This window comes from Zea mays, chromosome 7 (assembly GCF_902167145.1).
Source record: "Zea mays cultivar B73 chromosome 7, Zm-B73-REFERENCE-NAM-5.0, whole genome shotgun sequence".
In the NCBI taxonomy this organism is placed as follows: Eukaryota; Viridiplantae; Streptophyta; class Magnoliopsida; order Poales; family Poaceae; genus Zea; species Zea mays.
This window is the reverse complement of record NC_050102.1, coordinates 31,764,160-31,772,343: the sequence shown is the minus strand read 5'-3', so window position 1 is coordinate 31,772,343 and position 8,184 is coordinate 31,764,160.

Sequence of the window (8,184 nt, the reverse complement as noted above, 5' to 3'; positions counted from 1 at the left end):
GGAGTTTCATAATTCATATGAATGCACTCTTTAACAATATGGAAAGCTTATAAAATTATCTACATCTTTTCTTACAAACTCAAGGTTTAATTCTGTTGATAAAATTGCCTAAATCTTAAGAGAACAGATTCTGCACAGAATTAAGTGACTGAAAAACTGCTATAATCAAACTGCAATAACTCTCTGATCTGATGTCCGATTGAGGTGTTCTTCGCGGCCACGGAAAGATCTACAAATTATCTACGACTTATATATAGACTTTTTATTTTTTTTGAGGCTTCTAAGACCACAGAAAACTGGGATTAACAGAAACTCTCGAATCTGCCATTCTGCAGAAAACTAAATTCGAGATCAAAACCTAACCCCACATCTAATCCAACCTCTATTCCTTTAATTTCCATGTTCCACAATCTCCAAAAGCACATAATTACAGGGAGGAACAAGGATCTCATCCATACCTAGGGTTTCCCCAAGAAATTCTGCAAGAAGAGATGGGGAAGAACATCTCCTTGATCCTCTCTTCCCCTTCAACTCAATGTGCTCCTCCTCTTCTCGATCCTTGCTGCGCGGGGGGAGATCTAGAGGGAGGAGGAAGCCGTGGAGAGGGGCTGCCATGGGAGGAGAGGACAGCCAGCCCAAGGGAAAAGGAGAGAGAGGCGGCCAAGTGTGGGAGGGGGGGAAAGGGGTGGCGGCCAAGTAGGGGCAAAAGGGAGAAAAGGCCACCACTAGGGTTTTCTTTGCGGGAGAAAAGAAGCGACGCCACAGATGACTCCTACTTAGCATCCAACGGACCACAACCCTGTTCCCACATCCACGCACCGAAGATCAACCTTTGGCAACATTTTTTTGGGATATTACATTTTAGCTCTTTTGCGCACCAACACTTGTTTGGCTTTTTAGGTTTTTTAAGCTTCGGCTTTGAGAGCAGTTTTTTAGCATTTCCGAAGATGTCTGAAGATAAAAAAGTTGTTGCTAAAACGAAGCTGAGCCTTTCTAAGGAGAAGAATCTTGGCTTTCTTGAGTCAATAGCGAAGACGAATACGGAGAAGATTACAAGGGAGATTTTAGAAGGTTTATCTGAAGATACTGGTGATAGTGACAGTTATGATGTGGAAAGCGGCGGGGAAGACTCTGAAGATCGACCCTGGCGACCAAGCCATGCAGTTTTTGGAAAATCAACTATTAAACAGAGCCATCTTGACAATATGAGGGGGAGATATTTTCGGGATATGTCTATTGTGAGAGCTGACAATGGAGAGAAGACTTGTCCTACTCCCGAAGAAAATGAAGTCGTGATCTTCCGAAGCTTTTTGAAGGCTGGGCTTCGGTTCCCTGTAAGCAGTTTCGTGGTTGAGGTTTTGAAGATATTCCATATTTTTCTTCACCAGATTACTCCCGAAGCCATTATAAGGATGGGAGTCTTCGTGTGGGCTGTGAGAAGTCAGGGCTTGGAGCCAAATGCTAAAAGTTTCTGTAGCATGCACGAACTTTTGTATGAGACGAAGCCTTGGGGTAAAGAGTAGTATCACAACAACTTTGGCTGCTATGGCTTTGTTGCCCGCTCTGGGTCAAGCTGCCCTGTGCCGACCTTCCGGAAGCGATGGCCCGGGGATTGGATGAAGGAATGGTTCTACGTGAAGAATGATTTAAAGGCACGAGAGGATATTAAGGAGATTATCATGTGCCCTATCTGGCAACGCTTCGGCCTCCGGAAGCCGAAGATGGAAATTGATAAAGCAACCAAAGAATGCCGAAAGGCCTTCGGCATAGTTTGCTCCTTTATCGGGACAAGGGACTTAGTTCAAGAGCATGTGGCCTACAGGATATGGCCATTGGTAGCCAACTGGGAGATGCCAAAGGAAACCATCAACAACCCCCACGAAGGTGGTTAGATTCGACTAAAATACACCTTCAGATTTGGAGACCAGTTTGACGAGCCAGACGGTGATTGGTTGAAGAGTGTCGAAGCTACAAGTGATGAACTGCTTGGGCCGTACTCGAAAACAGAAGATAATGCACTATCAGCGGCCTTCGGAAGCCGGAAAAAGAAAAGACTGAACAGAGTTTTCGATGCTATTGGGTTCATGTATCCTGACTACCGCTACCCGTTACGGGAGCAAAAAAGAAAAGGTGCAACTTCTGGTAAAGATGATGCTTCAGCTGCTCCAAGCGAGCCTGCGCCGAAGAGGAAAAAGGTGAAGGTCCTTACTCACCGATCGCGCTTTATTGAACCGGCCACAGTGCCCGAGTTTGTCGGTGAGACCTCCTCGGCTACTGAAGCCAAAGAACCTGCGCTTGCGCAGAAAACTGAAGAGCTGACTGCAACGCCGAAGGTTGAAAAAATTGAAGAACCGAGAGCTGAAGGGACAATAACATCAGAAATTTTAAGTCCTTCGGCAGGAGTTAAAGTGCCAAAAACCCAGAAAGGTCTAGCAGTGACCCCCAAAAGAAAAAATATGGTTAATGTTCTGGATGTACTGGAGACAATAAAGTCTTCAAGCTCTACTCCGAGGAAGATTGCTGAAGCTCCAAAAACGCAAATTGAGACAACAGCCTCTGAAGCCGAAGCTACACAGCGCCAGGCTGAGACCGAAGCTGGGCCTTCAGAGCCCGCCAAGGAGAAATCCTTGGAAACCAGAGAAAAAGAAACAGAAGCGGCAGAGCAAATTTTGGCTGAAAAAACTGCCACTGCCACCCCGAAGCATTTTCCGAAGCTCTCAATTATATTTTACGACATGCTTCGGGGAAAAAGTTGACTGAAAAAGAAAAGCGAGAAGCTCAGTTCTATGCCCAAAAATTGAAATATCTGAAGGGGGCATTGATTTTCAATGGTAGCGGAGAAGAAGACTTCTTGTATTGTCTCCCAGATAGCAAGGAGATTTCTTTCTGCCGGGAGATGAGCAAAAGCTTCGGATTCCCGACACTAGAGGACGGGCTCTCGGTGCTATCAAAAGATGAATTAGCCGACAGCTTAGCATACAATAGCTTAAAGGTGAGAAAATGAATTTTACTGAAAAGCAAAATTTTTCCATTTGCTTATACTTAATACCTTATTCCTTTTTAGGGCCTTATTCTTAGCAACGCCCTCAGGGCACAAAAAAGCGCTGAAGACGAGGGATGTACCATGGCCTTAAACAACCTTCGTTCCGAAGTAATCGAACTAAGGAACGAAGGTCTTGAGAAAGATAAAATATTAAACTCATTGCTAAATAAAATAAAAGAAGACGAAGCTACTTCCAAAGCCCAGGCTGAAGCCCAGAAGTGCGAAATTGAAGATCTTCAGAAACAGTTGGCTGAAGCGAAGTTAAAGTGTGTCATTGCCAAAGCTGACCGAGACACCAGAAACTATTGGAAAAATTATTGGGAGAAGACAGTTGTAGAACTTCGGTCTTCAAAAGAGAAATGTTACGAAAAATCCATAGAGTGTGTGCAAAAATAAAATCTAGCTTCGCCAATGTTAGCGCATTCTCTAGCGAGGACAACTTCGTAAGGGGCGATCCTGAAGGCCCAATTGATTGGATCAGCAACGAAGTTGAAGCCTTTGAAGAAATTTTGAGTGGTCGCGGGGATGTCTGCGCCTTCTCAGGTGCCAGGGGAATCATGGCTATTTTGGAAAAACTAGGCTGTGACCACGTGAAAGCTTTGGCCCAAACCGAAGCTACCTTATCTATTGAAGGTACAAAAGACCCCTCGGCCGAAGCAAGCTTAGTTGGCGGGAAATTCTTCACTGACATCTGGGAAAATGGCGGCCGAGAGATGGCGCACGAGATAATAAAAAAGAGTGAAAAAGATTCCCATGATGCAAAATAAGCAACGAAGGCAGCTGAGAAAGCTGCAGAACTTGAAAGGCGGATAGGTATTGCTTAATTGCTTTTGACTTTGTGTTTTATTTCTGTGACTTCGAATTTATTTATGTTTCGTATCGTAGCTGAGCTATCTCCTCCCCCGGAGCCCTTCGAGCCAACGGCCGACCCAGAAGTAAAGAGAAGAGGAAGAAATCACTAAAATGGCCGAAGCTATTTCTCAACTCTTCAACGAAGCTGCGGAAGTAGTTTTAAAAGAAGAATAGTTGTTATTGTAAAAACATTTGGAATGTAATATTTGTTGAACAAAGTGTGTAGTATTTTTATAATTTTGAATGTAATATATAAGCTGCTTGTAATTCAATTCTTTACGATGCATGAAACTTTACATACATACCGTTTTTGAGCCTTCGGCGAAAAAACACCTTCCCTTCTTTTCATGCTTCGTGAAGGATATCCATATTTCGTAAAAACATCCAATCTCCGTAAAAACGTTATGCTTCGTAAGCAATAGATCTCCTTTTCATATTAGAGTTGACGAAGCGGTACTTCTTCAAAACTTATTTTGTGCCTTGGAACCGCTTCTTCGAAACAATCTCTGAAGATCAACATTGTATCCCCTTCTTGTGCCATTGATGCAATATGATGTATGATGTTATGCCATGCAAATGATGTGATGATGTTATGCTATGCAAAATGATATTTGTGCCGAAGATACACACACATTCCCACAGTAGAGCACACAATCTTTTTGTCGTTTATTTTTCGGCTTCACCGCTTATTTTTTGGTGTATCAGCGCTGACTTTTCGCTGTAAACCTCCCTTAGGAGCTTCTTCGCCTTTTACTTCGGTGGTATTCACGTTGACTTTTCGCGCTTCGCCTTATCCTTCGGCGGAATCAGCGTTTATTTTTCGCTGTAAGCTCTGCATTCCCTTTGGAACGACTTTTGAGCAGAAAACTTACGCTGCGCTCCCTTAGGAACGACTTTTTGTAACTTCAGCAAACTTACACTGCGTTTCGTAGAACGACTTTTTTGTAGCTTCGGAGATACTTTCTGTAGCCACGAGCTCTTAAGAACGAGTTTTCATGCTTCGGCAACTTTTCGAATTCCGTAAGTCTGTGTATAAGATATATTTTCACTATGGCAAAAACGAAGCTGTTACAAGAAATTGAAAACGACAAAAAAACTTAGGCTTTCAATGATTGTTCCTTATTAAAAAGAAAAATGATAACGAATGCAAGAACTATTTCAGCAGCAGGATATCTTCTAGTAGATGTGCTTCGACTCTAGTACAGTATTGTTGACTGTGCGAGCTTCGGACTCCTCTCTGAAGTCTCGTTGCTGATGAGTGTGCTGGCTCCCTTCTGGCTGCTGGCCTCGTTGTATTGGTGGTGGAGGTGGAAGCTGTTGCCAAGATGCCTGAGATTGGCTTGCCGAAGCAACAGAAGCTGCAGAATGGTTACCCACATACTCTGGAATGTACGGTGAGTGGTACGAAGCAGTATGGATAACTTGCTTCGGCTGGCTCTGTTGGGCTGCAGCTTCTGCTATCTCTTTTTGTTTCTAGATGGTGACATGGCACATCCTAGTGGTATGGCCCTTGTCCTCACCGTAGAATAGGCAATAAATTTTCCTGGGCTGATCCCCAAACCTTCCTTCGAAGCCCCTGGCGCCTCTGCCCCTTGGAGCTGGAGGCCGAGGATAGCTCTGTTGCTGCCCCGAAGCCTGGGAGGAATATTGTGGCCTCTGTTGCTGACTTCCCCTGTCGTCATTCTAAGTGGAATGAATTGATCTGACATGCCTAGGGTGGACTCTCCCTCCGAAGCCCCTGGTTATTTCGGAGAACCTATAAGCTTCCTCCCTTCTTTGACGAAAGTCATTATCAGCGCAGATGTATTCATCCATCTTCTGAAGCAATTTTTCCAAGGTCTGAGGGGGTTTCCTGGTGAAGTATTGGGCCGAAGGTCCTGGCCGAAGCCCCTTGATCATGGCCTCACTGACAATCTCATTGGGCACTATTGGCGCTTGTGCCCTCAAACGCAAGAACCTTCGAACATACGCCTGAAGGTATTCCTCGTGATCCTGCGTGCACTGGAACAAAGCTTGCGTAGTAATCGGCTTCGTCTGAAACCCTTGGAAACTAGTGATCAGCATGTCCTTCAGCTTCTGCTATGATGTGATTGTTCCTGACCGAAGAGAGGAGTACCAAGTTTGTGCAACATTTTTTACTGCCATGACGAAGGATTTCGCCATGACTGCAGTGTTGCCACCATATGAAGATATGGTTGCTTCGTAGCTCATCAGAAATTGCTTCGGATCTGAGTGTCCGTCATACATGGGGAGCTGAGGTGGTTTGTAAGACGGGGGCCAAGGTGTAGCCTGCAGTTCTGCTGACAGAGGAGAAGCATCATCAAAGGCAAAATTTCCATGATGGAAATCCTCATACCAGTCATCTTCATTGACGAAGCCCTCTTGGTGAAGCTCTCTGTGCTGGGGCCTTCGGTTTTGCTCATCTTGAGCAAGATGACGAACTTCTTCAGAGGCTTCGTCTATCTGCCTTTGCAGGTCAGCTAGCTGAGCCATCTTTTCCTTCTTCCTTTGCACTTGCTGATGAAGCATCTCCATATTCTTGATCTCTTGGTCCAAGTTGTCCTCCTGAGGCGTTGGACTGGTGGCTTTCCTCTTCTGGCTTCGGGCCTCCTGAAGAGAAAGGGTCTCCTGGTTCGGGTCCAACGGCTGCAGAGCGGCAGCCCCTGTTGCTGAAGCTTTCTTTGGCGGCATGACGAAGGTCGATGCTTGCCGAAAGTGGTCGAAAAGGGTTCACCGGAGGTGGGCGCCAATGTTGGGGACTTGTTCTCAAATGCTATGAGTCAAGAACAAGGCAACACAGAGAATGTTAAACGTTAAAGTCTTTCGTCCTTCGAAGCATTATATCCCTTTGAGAGATAATGATTTTCGGACAAAGGTTGTGAAGGACATACCTTCGTCAAAGCAACATATAAACGTGGAAAGAAACATATGGGATATAAAAGACAATACCAACAGTTATTTATTACCATCAACTCATTTCTATTTTATTATTAAGGAAAAATAGAAATAATAACAATTTACAAAAGTACCTTTGGCTTGAAAGAAGGTAAAAGTACAAGCGTGACGTAAAAGCAAATGCCCAGTCAGCGTGAACAGTACGGGAGCACTGTTCATCTATTCATAGGCACGGGATGCAGCCCATGTAAAATTACACCCATGCCCTTTACATTTGCTAATAACTCTATAATAGTCCATCGGGGTCTAAATAGCCTTTTCCCTTTTAAGTCGGTTCCCTTTTCTGTTATCACGCCGAAGCTCCCCTACGCATAGCTTCGGCTCTGCGCCATCCTTCGTATCCTTTGTGCTTCTTCACACTGTAGTTTTGACCTAAGTCCGAAGGTACCTGTTCATGTATCATACTCCAGAAACATTGTTAAATCATATTTTTGAGGACCTTCGGAAGCCGAAGGCCCCCAACAACATCACTTCGAGCGGTTAAGCTCTAATGAAGCACCGGGCTCCGATACCAATTGAAAGTCGCCTAGAGGGGGGTGAATAGGGCGAATCTGAAATTTACAAACTTTAAGCACAACTACAAGCCGGGGTTACCGTTAGAAATATAATCGAGTCCGAAAGAGAGGGTGAAAAACAAATCACAAGAAAATAACGAGAGTAACACGATGATTTGTTTTACCGAGGTTCGGTTCTTGCAAATCTACTCCGCGTTGAGGTGGTCACAAAGACTGGGTCTCTTTCAACCCTTTCCCTCTCTCAGACGGTCACTTAGACCGAGTGAGCTTTCTCCTTAATCAAACGGGTCACTTAGACCCCACAAGGACCACTACAAACTTAGTGTCTCTTGCTTTGATTACAAGTGCCTTGAGAATAAGAACGGGAAGGAAGAAAGCACGATTGCAAAAGCCAAGCGACAAGAGTGACAAATAACACACGGATCACTCTCTCTCTCAAGTCACTAATCACTAATGATCACTTGTCTCAATTGTGGAACTTGGAGAGATTGGAGGCTTTGATTGTGTCTTGGAATGGATTGCTAGCTCTTGTATTGAATGTTGAAGGTTGGAATGCTTGGGTGTAGAGAATGGAGGTGGTTGGGGTTGTATTTATAGCCACCAACCACTTCCTAGCCGTTGCACCTTTCTGCCGACCGCGGACGGTCCGCGCCCCTGGTACGGACGGTCTGCCCCAGCAGATCAACGACTGAAAACGCAACGGTCAGCAGTAATGGCTATATCAATGGCTATATTGCATTTAATGCGACGTCAGATGTCAGATAAAGGCAGTCGTGGACGGTCCGGTCGTGCACCCCGGACGGTCCGCGAGGACGCTAT